The sequence below is a fragment of the Octopus sinensis genome, linkage group LG15 (assembly GCF_006345805.1).
Source record: "Octopus sinensis linkage group LG15, ASM634580v1, whole genome shotgun sequence".
Classification (NCBI taxonomy): domain Eukaryota; kingdom Metazoa; phylum Mollusca; class Cephalopoda; order Octopoda; family Octopodidae; genus Octopus; species Octopus sinensis.
Genome location: NC_043011.1, coordinates 14220512 through 14243992, shown reverse-complemented (window position 1 = coordinate 14243992; position 23481 = coordinate 14220512). Strand labels below are relative to the sequence as shown.

Below are 23481 nucleotides of genomic sequence, written 5' to 3'. Positions count from 1 at the left end.
TGTTCTGCCGATTTCTACATAGAACTGACATCATTGTGTGTATCTCTCTTTGTTAGCAACAATTTCATAACACACACACACACACACAATCTCCTCTTCAAGGAGTTTTCAAGTTTTCAAAAGAACACCAGTTGTATGTAGAAATATCTATCTGCCTGTCTGTCTACCTACACACACACACACACATCATATGTGAAATGCAGACAAGTGTAGTGTTCATCATCATCATCATTTAATGTCCGTTTTCCATGCTAGCATGGGTTGGACGGTTCGACCAGGGTCTGGTAAGCCATGGAGGCTGCACCAGGCTCTAGTCTGATTTGGCAATGTTTCTACAGATGGATGCCCTTCCTAACGCCAACCTCACCGTGAGTGTAGTGGGTGTTTATTATGTGCCACCAGCACAGGGGCCAGAGCAGGCTGGCAATCGGCCACGATCGGTTGGTGCTTCTACGCGTCAATATTCTTGATTAAGTCTCAAGACAATCCTGACCCAGCTGTAACCAAGCAACCCATTTTAAGGCATTGTGTACCTCAGAATACATTACACAATTTGTCCTACCTTTTTTTTTTAAAGATAATGAGATATGATTTTAAAGGGATATTTGGCAGCTATCTCTAGCAAAATGCACAACTATGAAGAAGCTGCTTTGTTTGCTTAGGTTTTGTTGTGCAATGAAGACCTCTATTATGTAGTAGAAATAGATAACTAGATGTGTTGTGTAATACAGAAAGGTGTGTTGTGTTAGAGAGGCAGGTGGATTGTGTAGTGTAAAATGCATCATCTAGGTGTGTTATGTAAACAATGATAAATTTCAATTCATGTCATGTGATAAAACTAGGTACTCAGTGTAATTAGTGTTAAAAGAAGGCGTTGGGTTAAATCAGTGGCTACTCTTTTACTTGTTTCAGTCATTTGACTGCGGTCATGCTGGAGCACCGCCCTTTAGTCGAGCAAATCAATCCCAGGACTTATTCTTTGTAAGCCTAGTACTTATTCTATCGGTCTCTTTTGCCGAACCGCTAAGTTACGGGGACATAAATATACCAGCATTGGTTGTCAAGCGATGTTGGGGGACAAACATATACACACACACATACATACATATATATATGTATACGACACATGTATATGATGGGTTTCTTTCAGTTTCTGTCTACCAAATCCACTCACAAGACTTTTGTCGGCCCGAGGCTATAGTAGAAGACACTTGCCCAAGGTGCCACGCAGTGGGACTGAACCCAGAACCATGTGGTTGGTAAGCAAGCTATTTACCACACATTTATTATCTATGGACCCCTTTGATTCCCATTTTACTCTGGTTGGACCCCCATCGCTACTGGAAGTTGAAAAACTAATTTTATAGATACTTCCAAAATTCTTATGTTGCTTTTCTCATATTTACTTGTGTAGATCGAACCATGTAAAATGTTAGAGAGAGTAACAGCTGTTTCTTGCCATAAATACATCTAAAGCAAAATTTTTTCATGGACCCTTAATATACTACTGTGGGTATCCAATTTATTATTTTGCTTGCATGTGCCCCTAATTGCGAATCGCTGTGTTAAATAATGTTGGGTGTAGATGCAGCAGTAGATGTTTATTCACAATGCAAAGCTGGTGGTATAAAGGGTCTTTCCATACAACTAAATCTCACCTTTTGCATATTATACAATATTGAATGTGGTGTATCGTTATGTTATAGTTATATATCATTATGCATCTTTTTGATATCTGCTTTTCCATGCTTGCATGAGATGGATTGAATTTGTCAAGCCAGATTTTCTACAGCAGGATAGCCTCCCTGATGTCAACCCTTATCTGTTTCCAAGTATGGCAATATTTCCCCATGGCCAGACATGTTTTCACAGAAGATTGAAAACAAAAGACACTGCTTGCATCGTGAAAGTGACACACATTTACATCACATGAAGTTAAGGCAAAGAGACAGTAACACTCACTCATACATACACACACACACAAGGCTTCTTTCAGTCTCTCTCTACCAAATTCACAGAGCTTTGCCTGTGGTGCCATGCAGTGGGACTGAACTAGAATCTATATAGTTGGGAAGGAAACTTTTTACAATGTAGCACCTATGAAGTGTATGATAAAATCTGCACCTATACAATCATCATCATCATCATAATTGTTTAACGTCCGCTTTCCATGCTAGCATGGGTTGGACGATTTTGACTGAGGGCTGGCGAACCAGATGGCTGCACCAGGCTCCAATCTTCATTTGGCAGAGTTTCTACAGCTGGATGCCCTTCCTAACGCCAACCACTCCGAGAGTGTAGTGGGTGCTTTTTACATGCCACCGGCACGGGGGCCAGTCAGGCAGTACTGGCAATGACCTAGCTCGAATCCTTTTACACATGCCACCAGCACAGGTGCCAGTAACGCGACGTTTGTAATGATCATGCTTGAATGGTGCCCTTTTATGTGTCACTGGCACGGAAGCCAGTTGGCTGCTCTGGCAATGATCACGCTTGGATGGTGCTCTTAGCACCCTACTAGCATGGGCACAAGTGCCAGTAAGGCGACGCTGGTAACGATCACGCTCGAGTGGTGCCATTTAAGTGCCACTGGCACAATGTATGATAAAACAGTGTTTTGATCTAATTACTCAAGGTGTGTTATGTAATGCACACTAAAAATAGAGCACAAGTATAGTCCAGTGATTGAGTTGTTTCTCAGGTATTCCATTGTATGTCATCATTGGACTAGGATTTTCTATGTTGGGCTGACTTAGCTTTGTGAAATTAGATTTTTGGAAACTGGCAGAAGAAGACCTTTAGACAAACTGTGCCTGTCATTTGAAGGGTCAGCTTCATCACTCGTAGCGCTGTTCCATTTCTGCCTTAGAATTATATCACAGATACAAGTGTCTGGAATACTCAGTCACTTACAATGCATCGAATAGGTATTTCTATGTGGTTTATGGTGTCATTAGTTCACAGTTTCATGGTTGTTTTGCTCTACTGGCAAGTTGTTTTTTTTTAATAGTATAGGCGTGGCTGTGTGGTAAGAAGCTTGCTTCCCAATCACATTGTTTTGGGTTCAGTCCCACTGCGTGGAACCTTGGGCAAGTGTCTTCTACTATAGCCTCAGGCCAACTAAATCCTTGTGAGTGCATTTGGTAGACAGAAACTGAAACAAGTCTGTCATATATATGTGTGTGCATGTGTTTTTGTGTGTTTGTCCCCTACCACCACTTGGCAACCAGTGTTGGTGTGTTTACGTCCACATAACTTAGCGGTTCGGCAAAGAGACCGATAGAATAAGTATCAGGCTTTAAAAAAAATTAGCTTGCTTTCCAACCACATGGTGTGGGACCTTGAGCAAGTGTCTTCTACTTTAGCCTTGGGCTGACCAAAGCCTTATGAATGGATTTGGTAGACAGAAACTGAAAGAAGCCCTTATATATATATATGTATGTGTGTCTATGTGTTTCTGTATCTGCCTGTCCCCTCCCACTGCTTGACAACTGCTGTTTGTGTGTTTATGTCCCCTTAGTGATTTGGCAAAGTGACTCCTAGAATAAGTCCCAAGCTTTACAACTAAAAATCTTGAAGACAGCAATCTAAAGACTGAAAAAAAGATGTCTATATATTCATATGAATTTAACCATTCAGGCATATACATACATAAAGATAGTTTTCATAACACGTTCTTTTCAAAATGGAAAAAAAAAAAAAAGGGTCACTGTGCTGATTTTCATACTCATGAGATGATGTAAGAAACCTTTTTTTTTCCATGTAAACTGTTGTACTTGTTGAACCTCATGTCAGCTTGTGTTGAAGCAGACTAAGGTTGAAAGCACCTATGTTTTTAGAGATACTGACTGAGGGTAGATGACGATATATCTTGGATCTTTTCGGTTTGAACGGCAGTTTTTTCTAGCGGTGTCATATGAAATTGTCACCCATAATTATGACCCTAGTATTGATCTATTGCATTTCAATCTGTTTTAAGGTTAGGGTTAGGGGTGGGGGGAAGGGTATCTTCTTTTCTTCAGAAATGTAAATAAACCCAATCTGTTTCTTAAATGAGGGACATATTCATACGGCACAGAATGTTTTTTTTTACCTCAATAGACGTCAGTGATTGATTGAAATTGCAGAAATTAAAGAAAAAACAACAAATATCTTACAAACTATAGAATTTTCTCAATAAAGCCAAGAGAAAAAGATGTTTTATAAACACATTCTACCAGTATACGAAGTTTAAAAGTGTTTAGTTATGTGGAAATTATTTTAAGAAACTGCTGTTCAAACCGAAAAGATCCTATATATTACTTATGAGCTCATCACAGTAGACTTTAGAAGGTGGTGTGAACCTCTCATGACACTTGTAGCCAATGGTGTAACGTTTTAGCCTCTGTTTGTGTGGAAACAGAAACTGTTGTTTTGTCTCTTATTTTGTGATACCTTTGAACTTCTGAAAATGGTTGTTTATAATGCTCTCTCTCTTTCTCTCTCTGCTATCATAACAAATTGTCACTTCATAGGAAATACTTTTATGTCAAGAAAAGGCATGAGCATCACTGTACATAAGAAGTTAACATCCCAGTCATGTGCATTTGGGTTCTGTCCCCACTACATTGTACCTTGAGCAAGTGCCATCTATCATTGCTCTTGACTGACAAAAGCCTTGTGAGTAAATTTGGTAGAAAGAAACTGAAAGAAGCACATTATCCATTCAAGACTACACTATCCAGTATGCATTTCTTTACTTAAGACAGGAGGGAGTGATTTGAGAGATTTGACTGCTATTTCTAGCAGATCAAGAGACCACGTAGAGGCTCTTTTCTTGTCTAGATAGGTGTAAGTTGTAAAAATTAGAAGCAAGACTTTATTTTCTAGTGTGGCCACATCACAGGTTTTAAACTCACTTTTTTTAGTTCTAGGTTATTCTTGATTGAATAAGCCTTCTTTTTGAACAAAGAAAGGCATTTTGAGATGGGATGGTGGCTACGAACTGTCATCATATACCTCCTATCTTTGTGTTCTCATTTCCGAAATAATGAGAATTATTAAAGGTTTAGTGGAATGATTCACTTGATAAAAGATAATTCATTACATATTGAAATCTCATTTTCTTTCATTGTAATTTCAGGCAAAGATTTTTCTGGTGGGTTGGTTATGGAATACACTAATGGGAAAACACATATGACGGATGTGTGCTTTTCTCTCTCACTCTCTGGGTCCAATGATGTGGAGACATGAAGAATGGGACTTAATTTGGTGCCATTTTAGTGTGCAACCTACTTGACCTTTTACACTTTGGGGTACAGTTTAATCCTAACCTAGATCAGGTCATTTCACAGCATAGCCTATGGGTACTGTGGTAGACCACACACTGAAGCGGTACCCTTAATTCATTTCATCTTCATTTAATGTCCGTTTTCCATGCTGGCGTGGGTTAGACAGTTTGATCAGAGCTGGTCAGCTGGAGGGCTGCACCAGGTTCCACTTGTCTGTTTTAGCTTGGTTTCTTCGTCTAGCGTCTGCTTTCCATGCTAGCATGGGTTGGATGGTTCAACTGGGATCTGGGAAGCCAGAAGGCTGCACCAGGCCCAGTCTGATCTGGCAATGTTTCTACGGCTGGATGCCCTTCCTAACGCCAACCACTCCGTGAGTGTAGTGGATGTTTTTTACTTGCCACTGGCACAGTTGCCAGACGAGGCTGGCAAACGGCCACGATCGGATGGTGCTTTTTACGTGCCACCGGCAGCCTTTCCTAATGCCAGCCACTCCTCAGAGTGTGCTGGGTGTCTTTTACATGTCCTATGTTCCAGTGTTCAGATGTTGCTAGGCTTAATATCACCTTTCATTTCTCCAAGTTAGAAACTTAAAATACTAGCAATAGACTGGAGGTAAAAATTATTGTGGGCTATCTTTGTGTTTCTTTTACAAAATATGATTGTACCTGCATGTGGGAAGCATTAGTTTTCCTGTTTTTAATGACCACCTAAAGTGGACAAGGCACATATTTCCACCTAAACATACCCGTGTATGCATATAAGTATACACGTCTGTCTCTATATATAGTGTCCTTGGTATATTTAAATATTGGTTTATTAAGGTGGCGAGCTGGCAGAATCGTTAGCACGCCGGGTGAAATGCTTAGCAGTATTTCATCTGCCGCGATGTTCTGAGTTCAAATTCTGCTGAGGTCGACTTTACCTTTCATCCTTTCAGGGTCCATTAAATAAGTACTAGTTATGCACTGGGGTCGATATAATCGACTTAATCCGTTTGTCTGTCCTTGTTTGTCCCCTCTATGTTTAGCCCTTTGTAGGTAGTAAAGAAATAGAAATAGGTATTTCGTCTGCCGCTACGTTCTGAGTTCAAATTCCACGGAGGTCGACTTTGCCTTTCATCCCTTCGGGGTCGATTAAATAAGTACCAGTTACGCACTGGGGTCGATGTAATCGGCTTAATCCGTTTGTCTGTCCTTGTTTGTCCTCTCTGTGTTTAGCCCCTTGTGGGTAGTAAAGAAAATAGGTATATTTAAGTATTGGTTTATAATACAACTGTTGTTGTACCATTCTACATCCTATGTATGCCTGTATATTTATGTTTTGCATTTACATGTTTTACAACTACAAGACTTGAATTAGATAACCCTGATGCTGGTATCTCTGTTGTATATGTTTGTGAGCACCTGTTAATGAGTTTCTCACCAGAACCAAAAATGCAAGGTGAAAAATGTTGCTTCGCAACCCATCAAACAGCATCTCAGACAAGTTGTCTTCTACCAGAGTCTTAGGTTGACCAATACCTTGTGAGTAGAATTTGATAGAGAGCAAACAGATGTTTTGGCCATCGGATAAAACCAGTATTGTCTGTTTTGCTCCTTTATGAGCCATAGTTAGCAGTTTGACCAATAGAACTGATAAAGTAAGCACACACATATAAATACACACATACACATCTATATACATGCATATATAGTTACACAAACGCATAAACACATTTATATATACATATAGAACAAGCTTTCGAACTTTGTACATATATGACGAAGTGAAATACCCTGCTTGATACAGCTCATATATATATATATATATATATATATATATATACTCTTTTACTTGTTTCAGTCATTTGACTGCGGCCATGCTGGAGCACCGCCTTTAATCGAGCAACTCGACCCCGGGACTTATTCTTTTTGTAAGCCCAGTACTTATTCTATCGGTCTCTTTTGCCGAACCGCTAAGTAACGGGGACATAAACACACCAGCATCGGCTGTCAAGCAATGCTAGGGGGACAACACAGACACACAACACACACCGCATATATATTATATATATATACACATACATATATACGACGGGCTTCTTTCAGTTTCCGTCTACCAAATCCCTCCAAGGCTTTGTCGGCCAGGCTATAGGAGAAGACACTTGCCCAAGACACTTATATATATATATATAATATTATATAAAACATTATTGGTGAATTGAAGAAATGGAGCTGAACGCAGATTGAACAGAAATCGTTTTATTTCATTCTACACGTGTTTCAAAGGCACAAATTTGTGCTTTCGAAACACGTGTGAATGAAATAACGATTTCTGTTCAATCTGCGTTCAGCTCCATTTCTTCAATTCACCAATAATGTTTTAATTTCAATTATCCGCACCACCGCACGTTGCAACGCCAGATGGTTGTACCTCCAACCGTGCTGTTCACTGCTGTGATTTTTGCTACTAAGGTATCGTTTAAACTTTGATTATTCTACTACAAGATATTCATCTTTATATTTCACAAATATATATATATATCTATATATATATAATAAGTGTGTATGTAAGCATTGTATTATTTCTGTATGGCCTTATGCATTACACGTTAGTGTCCGGCATAACTACATTCCAGGTAAATTATTAAAAACAATGAAAGTAATATGAATGAAGCACATTTTTACGAATTGCTGCGTGCATTGTCGCTTACTGCCCCGTCGAATAGTTCCGATTAATTAGCGGTTGTTTGTTTATCCTTTATTTGGAATCGGTACAGTTTGTGTTTCACTTTTTGGCCCGTCTTGATATGTGTACAAAGTTCAAATGATCACCATGTGTTGTGTGTGTGTGGTGTATAAGCTCAGAATACAAACCGACCACCGTCACTATGCAATGAAACCATGTGGTTCTCCATGTTCTTCACATGTAGCTCCATTATTTGCTGGTTTGTCTGATCCCTCTTTTTATATATATTTGTATGTATATACATATGTATATTGTGTGTGTGTATATATATATGTATTTATATACATGTATATGTATATATATTATGTGTGTGTATAATACATATATATGTATATATATATTGTGTGTGTGTATATATATGTATTTATATACATGTATATGTATATATATATTGTGTGTGTGTATATATATGTATTTATATACATGTATATATATTGTGTGTGTATATATAGATGTATTTATATACATGTATATGTATATATTGTGTGTATATATGTATATATATATATATTGTGTGTGTATATATGTATTTATATACATGCATATGTATATATATTGTGTGTGTGTGTATATATGTATTTATATACATGTATATGTATATATATTGTGTGTGTATATATATATATGTATTTATATACATGTATATGTATATATATTGTGTGTGGTGTATATATATATATATGCATTTATATACACGTATATGGTGTTTGTGTATTTAGTGTTATTTTCCTTTGCTTACGAATATAAATCTGTGTAAATAACAAAAACAGAATGATAGAGAGATGTTTGCATACGAGTGTATATAGTTAGTAGCTATCTCTGAGTTTGTGTTTGTGTTGTGATATGTCGTCCGAGCGTTACGGTGAATGTCCAGTCTAAACACTACATACACAGCCTGCGTGAATGTGTCCGTGTCCATGTATGAGTGAGTGTATATATATATATATTCCGTTGTCAACACTTCATCCATCCATACAGCTGGCTGGCTGATTACCATTGCTGGCTGACAGGCAGTTGCAAAAGCTAAAGCTTGACTGCTTTCCATCCAATTCGTTGTTTGTAGTTCTTAAAGGTGCCCGCGCTCTAGAAATTTTGTTTTTTAAATCTCACTCTTTCCCTTCTTTTACAGCTGTCAGCCCACAGCAACTTGCTGCTGCTACTGACTGGCAGGTTACTCCCCTGTCCCCCGCTCCCATACAAGGGGTTTTGAGAACAAGGTCCTTAGCTTGACCGGGTACCCCCTTAAACCCTACAACCTTTTCTCCCTACTCCTCTTTCTCGCCATCAGTACATTTATATATATTCACCATCCAAAGCAATGAAGATCCTTCTCTATGTGGCCGTTCGACTTGCTAGAAATAACAGCTAAAGCATTCTTAAAACACGAAATCAAATCTTGCTTATAAAAAGGGAAGAACGCATCGGGTTATTGTTGCTCTCGGTACACAGTGTCTTTCCCCCCACCTTTTACTTCTTTCGGTCATTAGACTGCGCCCATGCTGGGGCACGGCTTGAAGGAATTAGTCGAACAATTCGACCCCAGTACTTTTTTTTAAGAAACTGGTGCTTATTCTGGCGGGGGTATCTTTGTCGAACTGCTAAGTTACGAACCTGCATCGGTTGTCAAGCCGCTATAGGGGACGCACATACATATGATAGGTTTCTTTCGGTTTCCGTCTACCTAATCCGCTCACAAGGCTTTTTGTCGGCCCGGGGCTACAACAGAAGACACTTGCCCAAGGTGCCGCGCGGTGGGACTGAACCCGATACCATGTGGTTTGGAAGTAAACTTCTTACCACACAACCACGCCTTGCGTCTATAAGAAAAAAAAGGGATCTTTTCGGTTTGAACGGCAGTTTTTTCTAGCGGTGTCATGAAATTGTCACCCATAATTATGACCCTAGAATCGATCTATTGCATTTCAATCTGTTTTAGGGTTAGGGTTAGGGGTGGGTGGAAGGGTATCTTTTTTTCTTCACAAATGTAAACAAACCCAATCTATTTCTTAAACGGGGGACATATTCATACGGCACAGGATGTTTTCACCTCAATAGACGTCATTGATTGGTTGAAATTGCAGAAATTGAAAAAAAACCAACAAATATCTTACAAACCATAGAATTTTCTCAATAAAGCCAAGAGAAAAAGATGTTTTATAAACACATTCTACCAGTATACGAAGTTTAAAAGTGTTAGTTACGTGGAAATTATTTTAAAAAACTGCCGTTCAAACCGAAAAGATCCAAAAGAAAAAGAAACTGAACGTGATGGCCACGACTGGTCCCTTTACTAATTTTAATGCAAAGCAACAATCACAGTTGTTCGTCTGCACAAACGAATCCCACCCACACCGTCACACCCCTATCTTCACACTTGCGAAACATACCAACAGATTAATTTAGTCATCATTACTGCATCACACAGTATTGTTGAATAATGTGAAATATAAGAGATGCGTATCATGTTTTATAGGAGTTTAGCCTTGCTGTAAAAACGTAAACAAAAAGTCGTTACACCATAATTTTTATTTCTCCGAGGATATTAAAACGGGGGTCGATTTGATTGGTTCAAGAGGTATCAGACCCGTCTGGCTTTGTGGGTAGAGGTGGAAGCACAAACTAGATCTCGCGGGATGGATAGGGACAGTTATTCATTAGAAAAAAAAAAAATCTATTCATAATATAGGTCTGTGCAGGTCAGCGTAAATGGATACAAGGGTCGATATACATTATAACAAGTTTATTAATAATAAAGAAAGGAAAGTATATGAGGTGTTGGGAAAGCTTGTATACGGAGATGTGTGTGTGGGAAAACCCAAACGCATGGTGTGTGTGTGTATATATATATTTCTTTACTGCCCACATTGGGCTAAACACAGAGGAGTCAAACGAGGACAGACAAACGGATTAATTCGATTACATCGACCCCAGTGCGAAACTGGTACTTTATTTATCGACCCCCAAAGGATGAAAAGCAAAGTCGACCTCAGTGGAATTTGAACTCAGAACGTAACGGCAGACGAAATACGGCTACGCATTTCGCCCGGCGAAATGTGTGTGTATATATAGTGGCTGTGTGGTAAGAAGCCTGTTTCCCAAAGGCATGGTTCCGGGTTCAGTCCCACTGCGTGACACCTTGGGCTAGTGTCTTCTGTAGCTCTGGCCGACCAAACTTTGTGAGTGGATTTAGTAGATGGAAACTAAAAGAAGCCCGTAGTATATATATATATATATATATATATATATATATATATATATATATAGTTGTGTGTATCCTGCCATTGCTTGATAACCGATGCTGCTGCGTTTATGTGCCCTAACTTAGCGGTTCGGAAAAAGAGACCGTTAGAATAAGTACTAGGCTTACAAAGAATAAGTCCTGGGATCGATTCTTTGACTGCCCTCAATGCGATGCTCCAGCATGACCGCATTCATGATTTATATATGTATATGCAGGCGTTGTTGTATGGTAAGTTTACTTCTCAACCACATGGTTCCATGTTCAGTTCCATTGCATGGCCTCATGGGCAAGTGTCTTCTGCTATAGCCTTGTATATAGATTTGGTGGACAGAAACTGAAAGAAGCCCATCGCACACACACTCACACACATATATATATATATATGGAGGCACAATGGCCCAGTGGTTAGGGCAGCGGACTCGCGGTTGTAGGATCGTGGTTTCTATTCCCAGACCGGGCGTTGTGTTTATATATACACACACACACACACACACACACACACACACATATATACACACAGATAGGTCCAGACAAGGCTGGAAAACTGGGGTCGACGAAATTGATTCATCCTGTCCTCAAAAATTGCTACCCTTGTGGCAAAATTTGAAACCTTTACTACCTCCGCCTTAGTGAAGGCGGAGGTTTTGTTTCCAGTCATGTTTGTTAGTTTGTCTGTGGACAAGATATCTCAAGAACCGCTGATGAAACTTTCAGGGATGCTTGACCTCATGACCGGTATGGACTGATTAGATTTTGGGATTGATTCGGTACTGGACAAGGATTCTGGATTATTTTTTCCTTTATTTTACTTAAATTTTGAGGGCGGTCAGTTTATATTTAGTATTCTTGTTTGTGAGAGCAGTTGAGTTTATTTCAGATATTCTCATTTTAAAAATCATCTTTAGTTAATCGTTGAGAGGACGTTGGTGTTGATTTGACAGAGGTTTGCGCTCTCTGAGTGCTCTTGTTTTATTATTATTATTAAAAAGGCGGTGAGCTAGCAGAAACATTAGCACACTGGGCGAAATGCTTATTTGTCTTAACGTTTGTCTTTATGTTCTGAGTTCAAATTCCGCCGAGGTTGACTTTGCCTTTCATCCTTTTGGGGTCAATAAATTAAGTACCAGTGCATACTGAGGTTGATCTACTTGACCGGCCCCCTCCCCCAAAATTTCAGGCCTTTTGCCTAGAGTAGAAAAGATTATTATTATTATTATTATTAAGACAGCGAGCTGGCAGAATTGTTGGCATGCAGGACGAAATGCTTAGTGGTATTTCACCCGTCACTACGTTCTGTGTTCAAATTCTGCCATGGTTGACTTTGCTTTTCATCTTTTTGTGGTCGATGAATTAAATACTAATGAAACACTGGGGTCGATGTAATCGACTTATTCCCTCCCCCAAAACTGCTGCTCTTGTGGCAAAATTTGAAATCATTAATATTATTATTATTAGGGCAGTGAACTGGCAGAATTGTTAGCAGACTGAGAAAAATGCTTGGAGGCATTTTATCTGTCTTTACATTCTGGGTTCAACTGGTGCCAGGCTTCACTTTGCCTTTCATCCTTTTGGGGTCAATGAAATAAGTACGAGTTGAGCACAGGAGTCGATACAGTTGACCTACCCTTGCCCCTCCCCACTCAAAAATTGCTGGTCTTGTGCCAAAATTTGAAACTATTATTATTATTATTATTATTATTATTATTATGTGCTGTCTGATAGCAAGTTTACTGAAAGGTGGGTAAATGTCGCAAGAATGGCCAATATAAATCGACCAATTCTGAGGATACACCTGTAGTATAAAAAGGTATTATAAAAGGAGAAAGGGGCTCTTTACCCCAATTTTGACTAGGCTCCCGTGGCTTTTATGGGTTTTTCCATGAGTAACCTTTCGAAGCGCCTCCCCCTATTGGGAATTTCAATTGTTATATTTTCGTTGTTTTCTCTGGAATTTTTACACAGTTTTTTGCAAATGGACAAAACCCTTTGTAACATTCATCCTGTGTTTTGTCCCTTTATGTTTTAATTGATTTTTGTCAGCCCTTGTGGCCAATAAACGAATTAATTATTATTATTATTAAGGCGGTGAGCTGGCAGAATTGTTAGTATGTTGGGTGAAATGCTTAGTGATATTTCTCCTGTCATTATGTTCTGAGTTCAAATTCCGCTGAGGTCCACTTCACCTTTTATCCTTTTGGGCTCAATAAAATAAGTACCAGTTGAACACTAGGATTGATGTAATTGATTCATCCCTTCCCACCAAAATTGCTGTCCTTGTGACAAACTTTGAAATCATATTATTATTAACATTTTGTCTGTCTGCATGTTCTGAGTTCAAAATTTTCCAAGGTCGACTTTGCCTTTCATCCTTTCAGGGTCAATAAAATAAGTGCCAGTTGAGTATTGGGGTCCATTGACCAGAGCTTGTAAGTCAGAGAGCTGCTCCAGGTTCCAGTCTGATTCGGTTTGGTTTCTACAATTGGATGCCCTTCCCCCAAAATTTCTTGCCTTTTGCCTATAGTAGTAGAAAGGATTATTATTATGGAAGTGTGGTGAAGAGGCAGAGTTGATGGAGCAACAGAAAAAAACATCTTGTGATTTGATATTTAGTTACATCTGTTTATGAACTGCATTCAAGTTCCACTGGTGTGGATCTTAAGAAGAGCATCTACTTAACCCTTTCTTTACCAACCTGGCCAAAACCGGCTCTGGCTCTAGTACAAATGTCTTGTTTTCATAAGTTTTGAATTAAAATCTCCCACCAAACCGTAGTCACAATTTATGTTCCTAACATTAGCTTAATGATAACGAAGTTATTTTACTAAATTCTTTGTTATATTTAAAATAATTGAAAGAAATACAGAGCATCTCAAAATAAATACAGTAACGAAAGGGTTAAACGAATAACTATTTAATTTTGTCTAGTTGAAATCACACAGGATTTTAATTTGACTTTTATTTCTCTGGCATTGATAAAAGAAGTACTAGTAACATAGTACTTGTACAGGACAGTCCCCCTCCCCCACTATCTAGGTGAAAATAGAATGAAAGAAAACTCTGAAGGTTGAGTAACATTAAGGAATGGACACGAAGATGGAGCAGATGAGGTTGGCTGACGATGCAAGAAGTTGGAAGCAGTTACATCACTTTCTGTGCACCTATGGCCACTTTAAGTTAAGGATTTTAATTCATGACCATTAGGTAAAAATCTTTTATATTTCAGGCACATTTATTTCTTTTTGCTCCACCAACTTTCTGCATTGCTGGAAGCTTTCTTTATTTCTCTTTTCTTTTTCCACTTTTGTACCACAGTATTTCAAGCGAACTACAACACTCTTGTAGTAAGGTCAGTTTAACTGACCGCATCCTACCTCCAACCTTTGTGTCTTAGTTAAAGAAATCAGTATCATCATGACAAGTGGCAGTGGATGGCCGAATCCTGGCATATTTGAGTACATTGAGAATTGAAGAATTCAAATCTCTGTGGAATTCAATTTGCATCCATCTTCCTTTGGTCAATGAAATAAGTACAAATGACACAAGGTGTGGCTGGCAGTGTGGTAAGAAGCTTGTTTCCCAACCACATGGTTCTGGGTTCAATCCCACTGTGTGACACCTTGGGCAAGTGTCTTCAGGCTGACCAAAGACTTGCGGTAGACAAAAACTGAAAGAAGCTTTGATTGGCCTGTGGGATTGAACCTGGAACTGTGTGGTTGTGAAGCAAGCTTCTTACGACACAGCCATGTCTGTGCCTATAGCTGTCTTAAATTGATATCCATTACTGGTCTTCGTGTGTTTCCTCACTTCCCTCTGTGTGGTCTTGTGTCTGTGTTGGAAATCTTAGATGTCCTGGCACATGTTTGTTGGTGGTAGTAGAAAAGCGGACGAGTGGGAGAATTCTCAGTTTTGTGGCCTGAAGATTGGTAGTTCAAAAGGACCCCGATGATGGGTTTAGGCTCAATATTCTGCTGCATGTTGATTTAGGGGGTGTGATACAAACTTAGCTTTTGTAGAGTTATGATCAGCGTAGGAGTGGCTGTGTGGTAAGTAGCTTGTTTACCAGCCACATGGTTCCAGGTTCAGTCCCACTGCGTGGCACCTTGGGCAAGTGTCTTCTACTATAGCCTTGGGTCGACCAAAGCCTTGTGAGTGGATTTGGTAAACAGAAACTGAAAGAAGCCCATTGTATATATGTATATGTGTGTATATGTTTGTGTGTCTGCATTTTCCCTCCCAATATCACTTGACAACCGATGCTGGTGTGTTTACGTCGCCATAACTTAGCGGTTCGGCAAAAGAAACTGATAGAATAAGTACTAGGCTTACAAAGAAGTCCTGGGGTCTTTTTGCTCAACTGAAGGCGGTGCTCCAGCATGGCCACAGTCAAATGACTGAAACAAGTAAAAGAGTAAAGAGAGCTGGAATTAATCAAACGGTTTTGAATAGGTCAACCATTGTTGCAGTCAGTTTTGATTCTCACTACAATCAGTTTTGATCCTGTTTTCAGAGACCCATTTCTTTGAGGCACACTGGCATCTGCTTGATGGTCAGACTAAATGGCTATCAGAATTATTTTGAATCACATGCTTCAACTGTCAGGGATGACTTCTCTCATCTTTCTCTATTTACTAACTCTTGGAGTCAACATATTTGTGTACAATGAATACTATTAATTTTTTTTATCAACAAGTTTCTTTGTAAACATCACATGTTTTGTAATCTGTCCTTGTAATGCCTTCCTTGTTTGATACCCTTGTGGAAATAAAAGAAAAGACTATCATTTCTGTCGTTATTACAATGAGATTGCAGAAGATAGAGAGCTAGTGTAGATATGTTATCTTGTACTTGCACTTGTGGCGACATTCACCCTGGGCGGGTTGAGTCGGCTTCTTCTACCACCCTCGAGGCATCTCGAACCATGGCAGCCCACGCACGACGGTCCTGCGCCAGTTCACTGGAGATAGCGAGCCAGTCATGGTTCCATTGGCGCAGGCCGACCACCTGCGGACCCGTGAGCACGGAGAGGTCCTCCTTGATCGTCGTAGCCCAGGTCTTCAGCTGCCCACCCACGCATTTCTGCCAGTTGGGAAGTGGAATTGGGAGAAGGACATCACGGCTCAGTTCACCCACCGGACACCTACATGCATGGCCAAACCACCGCAAGCGCCGTTGCAGAAGGACAGATGGAAGGGGCCATAGAGACAGGCAAAGTCGGAGATTGGCGGTGTTACCATACCTAGTTCAACCTTTTGCTGATCTAAATTAAAATCACACTAATTCACTTTTTGCACTTTATTCTTACAGAATCACTAAAATAAATATTAGTAATATACCGAGTTTATTGGTTAGGATTTTTTGTAAAGAGGTCGACTAAGTCAATGATGCAGGCTTTATTTTGTAAGAACCACTTTTACTTAATTGTTCTGTTATATCTGTGACAAGCCAACAAGGAATCTTCTATGTGGTGACTCATCTTGCTTGAATAGCTGTCACATATCAAATCACTCCAAACAGTAGAAAAAAAAGAAAAGAAACGGAAATGACATTGGATGATGTATATTATGTCTGAGGAAAAATGGGATGGTCATGACTAAAATCCCTTTGATCAGAGCCTACTTGGAACCAGACAGCAACAGCATCTGTGATTTAAAGCAGGATATACTGGCCTTGATAACAATAGGCTATAACAGGCCTGTTTTATTTGTGAAACACTGCAGCAGTGATTCTCAACTGGAGACCACGTGACCTTTGGCGAGGGGGGGGGTATGTCCATATGAGATTTCCTTGTTAAAAATTACATGCAGTAAATTGGTTATACTTCTATAATACACAAACTATTTTAACAATTTATTTTTTATATATTTCCTAATAATATTTAATTAAAAAATGTAATAGGATTTTTTTAAACATTGAATAGCTATGAATGACTATGAGGGCCCCATAGTAAAATAGAAATCAAAGAGGTCCTTAGGAAAAAAATGCTTGTGAACCACTGGCACTCCAGAAAGAGGAAAATCTCCAGTGGTTACCCAGTAATTCTTTCAGCCTGAGGGAATGTTTCTTTTGTGCCCCTCTCCCCACCCATCCTGGAAAGAACTGATTTGTCATTTACGTATTTTTTTACACTCTTTTACTCTTTTACTTGTTTCAGTCATGTGACTGTGGCCATGCTGGAGCACCACCTTTAGTCGATCAAATCGACCCCAGGACTTATTCTTTGTAAGCCTAGTACTTATTTCATTTTTTGCCGAACCACTAAGTTATGGGGACGTAAACACACCAGCATCGGTTGTCAAGCGATTGGTGGGGGGGAAACACAGACAAACACACACACACACACACACATATATATATATTTATATATACACATATATATATGACGGGCATCTTTCAGTTTCCGTCTACCAAATCCACTCACAAGGCTTTGTTCTGCCTGAGGCTATAGTAGAAGACACTTGCTCAAGGTGCCACATAGTGGGACTGAACCCTGAACCATGTGGTCCATAAGCAAGCTACTTACCACACAGCCACTCCTACGCCACTGTTCATCTTTGTAAAAGAGCTTCTTAGCAATTTGCTCCACCTGCTAGTAATAGCAGCCAAAAACTTCCCTCAACCTTACTCTCTTAACCTTTAAGCATTTAAACTGGCCATATCTGTCCAGAATATTCTACTTGCTTTATGTTCAAACTGGTCAGATCTGGTCTCTCAAACCTACCCTAAAATGTCATTCTTAAAATATACAATCACATCGAAATCTCAAAGCTATGAAATAATGCATGATTAATTAAAAACAATGTGAATAATTAAGCATTACATTTGACAATAATCTGAAGGTTAAAAAGTTAAATAAATACAGAAAGGACACCTTGGTTAAAATAGTCCGGTGCTAATGCAGTTTCACACCTCTCCTTGAAAAAGGCATTTTTTCTAAAAAAAATTTTTTTTGGATCCCTTTGTTTTAGATGTCGGAGGTTAAACCCCCCAAAAAACAGCCCCTAGTACAGCCATGTAAGTGGTGGGAGAGAGTGAAATAATGGTTGTGTTGGATGCAAGCATGGATGTCTGGTTAAGAAGTTTGTTTTGCAATGATGTTGTTCTGGGTTTGATCCCACTACATAGCACTATGGGCAAGTTCTTCTATAGCCTCAAGGTTGACCAATATGGATGGAATTTGACAGAAAGAAACTATGTGGAAGCCTTGTGTGTGCATGCGCGCGCACACACACAACTTGATTTTATTTTTGTATGCCTTGTTTAGTTTCTACTTTTAAATATTCTATCATTACTCTCAATTTGATTTATTTTCAATGAAGGGCATCCAGCTGTGGAAACACTGCCAGATCAAGATTGGAGCCTGGTGCAGCCATCTGGTTCGCCAGCCCTCAGTCAAAATCGTCCAACCCATGCTAGCATGGAAAGCAGACGTTAAACGATGATGATGATGATGATTTATTGAGCTCTCTGCTAAAATGCTTTGTACAGAAAAAATATTTTCATAATGATTGCTAGGTTTATTTTTATCCTGCAAAGCAGTTCATTTCTGTAAGTTAATTTCATTCTTAATTTTGGTAATTTAGGCTCACATTGTAAAGTATTCTAACTATTTTGCAAACAAATTAAGTCTTCTTGTGATCTTGATGTTTAATACCAGAGTTTGATACAAGCCATAAAATTCTCTCACAACACTCTTTGTTATTACCACCATAGATGTATCATCAGACATCAAGATATTTTATGATCCATTTACTCTCAGAAACCCATTTTTGTTCTCAAGTGTCTCTTCAGTTTGGGTGTAATTATATGCCATTTTAAATTCCTCTCTCTCTCTCTCTCTCTCTCTCTCTCTCTCTATATATATATATATATATATATATATATATATTTACTCTTTTACTCACTCTTTTACATGTTTCAGTCATTTGACTGTGGCCATGCTGGAGCACCGCCTTTAGTCGAGCAAATCAACCCCAGGACTTATTCTTTGTAAGCCCAGTACTTATTCTATCGGTCACTTTTGCCAAACCGCTAAGTGACGGGGACATAAGCATACCAGCATCGGTTGTCAAGCAATGCTAGGGGGACAAACACAGACACACAAACACATACATATATATATATATATATATATATATATATACACATATATACGACAGGCTTCTTTCAGTTTCCATCTACCAAATCCACTCACAAGGCATTGGTCGGCCCGGGGCTATAGCAGAAGACACTTGCCCAAGATGCCACGCAGTGGGACTGAACCTATGTGGCTGGTTAGCAAGCTACTTACCACACAGCCACACCACTAAAAATATATATTTAGTTTCAGATTGTGATCATGCTGGGGAACTGCTTAGAATATTTTTTTTAGTTGAATGAATCAACCCCAGTACTCATTTGTTTTGTTATTCTAGAAGTCACTTTTGTCAAACCCTTAAATTACAGGGACTTAAATACATCAACATTGGTTGTCAAGTGGTTGCGGGGGGGGGGGCGGAGGCAGACTCAAACACAAAGACACAAACACATACACACACACGGCAAGCTTCTTTCAGTTTCCATCTACCAGATCCACTCACAAGGCTTTAGTTGGCCTGTGGCTACAGTAGAAGACACTTGCCCAATGTGTCACACAGTGGGACTGAGCCCAGAACCATGTGGTTCGTAAGCAAGCTTCTTACCACACAGCCATGCCTGCACCTCATAGCTCGACAACTGAGGACGGGTTAAACTTCTTTTGCTATTTTGTCCCATTATTATGTTTGTCTCTTATTATGTGTTTACATATTTTTCACTTGTTGGTGATGTCCTGTACTTGTGCTGACAGTTGAAAGGATTATTATTATTATTATCATCATCATCATCATTTAGCGTCTGCTTTCCATGCTAGCATGGGTTGGACGGTTCAACTGGGGTCTGGGAAGCCAGAAGGCTGCATCAGGCCCAGTCTGATCTGGCAATGTTTCTACGGCTGGATGCCCTTCCTAACGCCAACCACTCCGTGAGTGTAGTGGGTGCTTTTTATGTGCCACCGGCACAGGGGCCAGGCGAGGCTGGCAACGGCCATGATCGGATGGTGCTTTTTATGTGCCACCGGCACGGGGGCCAGGCGAGGCAATAATAATTATCATTATTATTATTATTATTATTATTATTATTATCTCTCATCCTGAAGGTTCCTTTAATACATATTTATCAGTTTTCATACATTGCCTGTATGTTAGAATTAAATTTTGAAATATATGTAAACAGGTACTGTTTATATTTTGTAAGCTATTGCTCCTGCAAATCATCTCCTCTGCTTTTAGGATGACACTCATTTCTATCCCTAGGTGTGTATACATAGCTACATACACAGGTGCAGTTATATCTATACTTACAAATATGTTTCTATATACACATGCACAGTTACACCAATAGCTGAGTGGCTCTCTACCCCCAATACACAGACAAACATATCTTCTACCCTTCTTGCTCGTACACATATACAAGTATGTACTTTGCCCTCTGAATGCATGTACTCCATTACACATAGGCATATACTCACACTCAAGAATGAAAAAGAAACCCCAAACAATACATTAGTACAGACAACAGACTCTCTCTGCCTCTCAAACCTGAAGGGGTTGGCTTATCTGGGCTTTAGTGGTATCCACCCTGCTGGAAGCGTTTAAGCCAGTCCTCTGTTTGGGGGGTAACTTCCTTCCTCATACTAGTTATGAAGGCACCAAAATATGTTGTGGGCCCTTCCCTTCTCATGTAAAATTTTAAAAAAATAATAATGAATAAAATAAAAAAAATAATGGAAATGTATACTCTCTCAAATACACCTACTATTACAGATGTTCTTTTCCTCATGCACTCTACTCACACATATATTCGTCTCATAAACAGATGCAAATTCTTTTATCTGTGTACATACTTTTTCTACTCTTTTACTTGTTTCAGTCATTTGGCTGTGGCCATGCTGGAGCATCGCCTTTAGTTGAGCAAATCGACCCCAGGACTTATTCTTTGTAAGCCTAGTACTTATTCTATTGGTCTCTTTTGCTGAACCGCTAAGTTATGGTGATGTAAACACACCAGCGATGTTAGGGGGACAAACACAGACATACATACATACAGACACATACATACATACATACACACACACACACATATCTAGTTTCAGCTCACGAGCTGTGGCCATGCTGGGGCACCGCCATTAAACAATGTGTTACACTTACTGCATCTAGGTTTCCCAAGCAGTCATCCATCTAAGTACTGACTAGGCTCGACGTTGCTTAACTTTGGTGATCGGACGAGAACCAGTGCTTTCAACATGATATGGCCATAAGCGATATATATATATATTTACATATATACGATGGGCTTCTTTCAGTTTCTGTCTACTAAATCCACTAACAAGATTTTGGTCGACCCGAGGCTATAGTAGAAGACTCTTGCCCAAAGTGCCATGCAGTGGGACTGAACCCGGAACCATGTGGTTGGTAAACAAGCTACTTACCACACAGCCACTCCTACGCCTACATGTACACTTATGTGAATGTAAAGTCTTACAAAGCTACCCTGCCATTCTTCAGTTCAATGACCTCTTGCTAATGCCCTTGCCCCTCATTACCCACCCATCAAATTAGATCCCTACTACACTAATCCACCTTTTTTTTCTCATCAGTCATAGATTATATCTTTTTGTATCGGCATTGAAACATATTTTAAAGCTTTTTATTTATTTAATATTATATTTATAGACACAATCGTGACTGTGTTGTAAGTAGCTTGCTTCCCAACCACATGGTTCTGGGTTCACCCCTACTGCATGGCACCTCAGGCAAGTGTCTTCTACTATAGCCTTATAACAACAAGCTTAATAATCCTTTCTACTAAATGCACAAGGCCTGAAATGTTGGGGGTGGGGGCTCATCAATTACATCGACCTCAATATGCAACTAGTACCCAAAAAGATGAAAGGCAAAGTTGACCTCGGCGGAATTTGAACTCAGAACGACAAAATACTGCCATAATAACGACAGTTATTTTACTAAATTCTTCATTATTTTCAAAATTAATTGAAACAAAGACAGTGTATGCCAACAGACACATAATGGTAACAAAAGGGCTGGCGGTGTACTAACTTCAACAGAGTATTCTTCTCAATTCCATCTATACACATACATATATCTACTCATATACATGCATACACCCACCTACCCCAATTGCAGTATTGTACAAATAAACCTCTATGTGGTCACATGACCTCCTAGAAGTAGCAATCAAATAGGATCTTTTCGGTTTGAACGGTAGTTTTTTAACATAATTTCTAGGTAACTAAAAAATTTTAAACTTCGTATACTGGTAGAATGTGTTTATAAAATATCTTTTTCTCTTGGCTTTATTGAGAAAATTCTATAGTTTGTAAGATATTTGTTGTTTTTTCTTCAATTTCTGCAATTTCAACCAATCAATGATGTCAATTGAGGTAAAAAAAAACACATTCTGTGCCGTATGAATATGTCCCTCGTTTAAGAAACAGATTGGGTTTATTTACTTTTGTGAAGAAAAAAGATATCCTTCCCCCACCGCTAACCCTAACCCTAAAAGAGATTGAAATGCAATAGATCGATTCTAGGGTCATAATTATGGGTGACAATTTCATATGACACCGTTAGAAAAAACTGCCGTTCAAACCGAAAAGATCCATCAAATGTCTCACAAATCATACCTTATTTTCGAAAAGGTAAGGATACATTGGATAATGTAGTCTTGGATACCCCTAATTATATAGTTTAAATGCCTTTGGTCATTGGTTTTTTTGGTCAGGGCTGACCTGGAGCTAAACCACAATAGCTCTGATGGTATTACACAGTATTACGTAAGCAGAAGTCAACCTTAATTTTAGGAAGCTCAGTTTTATACCAAGGAAGTTACAGTCACACACATACACACACATTCTCTCCCTCCCTCTTGAACACACACCTACACCATCTTTTTATCTTACATAGTTTATCACTGACAGACCCACCCTTTTCTCTCTCATCCCCCCACACACTCAATCTTACTGTATCACATATAAAACATCTTTTTTCACATACATACACACGCACTCTTCCACAGTCTTTTTGTGTTGCATTTTCTATCACGGATATATGCACTTCCTATACTTCACACACCCACACACAATCTCTCTCCATTACCTGTTATGTCATGCACACACACACACACACACACACTTGTGTCTGTGTACAT

The 23481-nt window shown here is 39.2% G+C and overlaps 1 protein-coding gene and 1 pseudogene across 2 annotated transcripts in view; one reads left to right on the top strand and one right to left on the bottom strand.

The window, feature by feature from the left end:
- Positions 1-23481, top strand: part of LOC115219897 (polycomb group RING finger protein 3-like) — an 88693-nt gene that overhangs the window by 8541 nt on the left and 56671 nt on the right. The gene's annotated exons all lie outside the window — the stretch shown is intronic.
- On the bottom strand, positions 21455-21573 carry LOC115220077 (annotated as a pseudogene).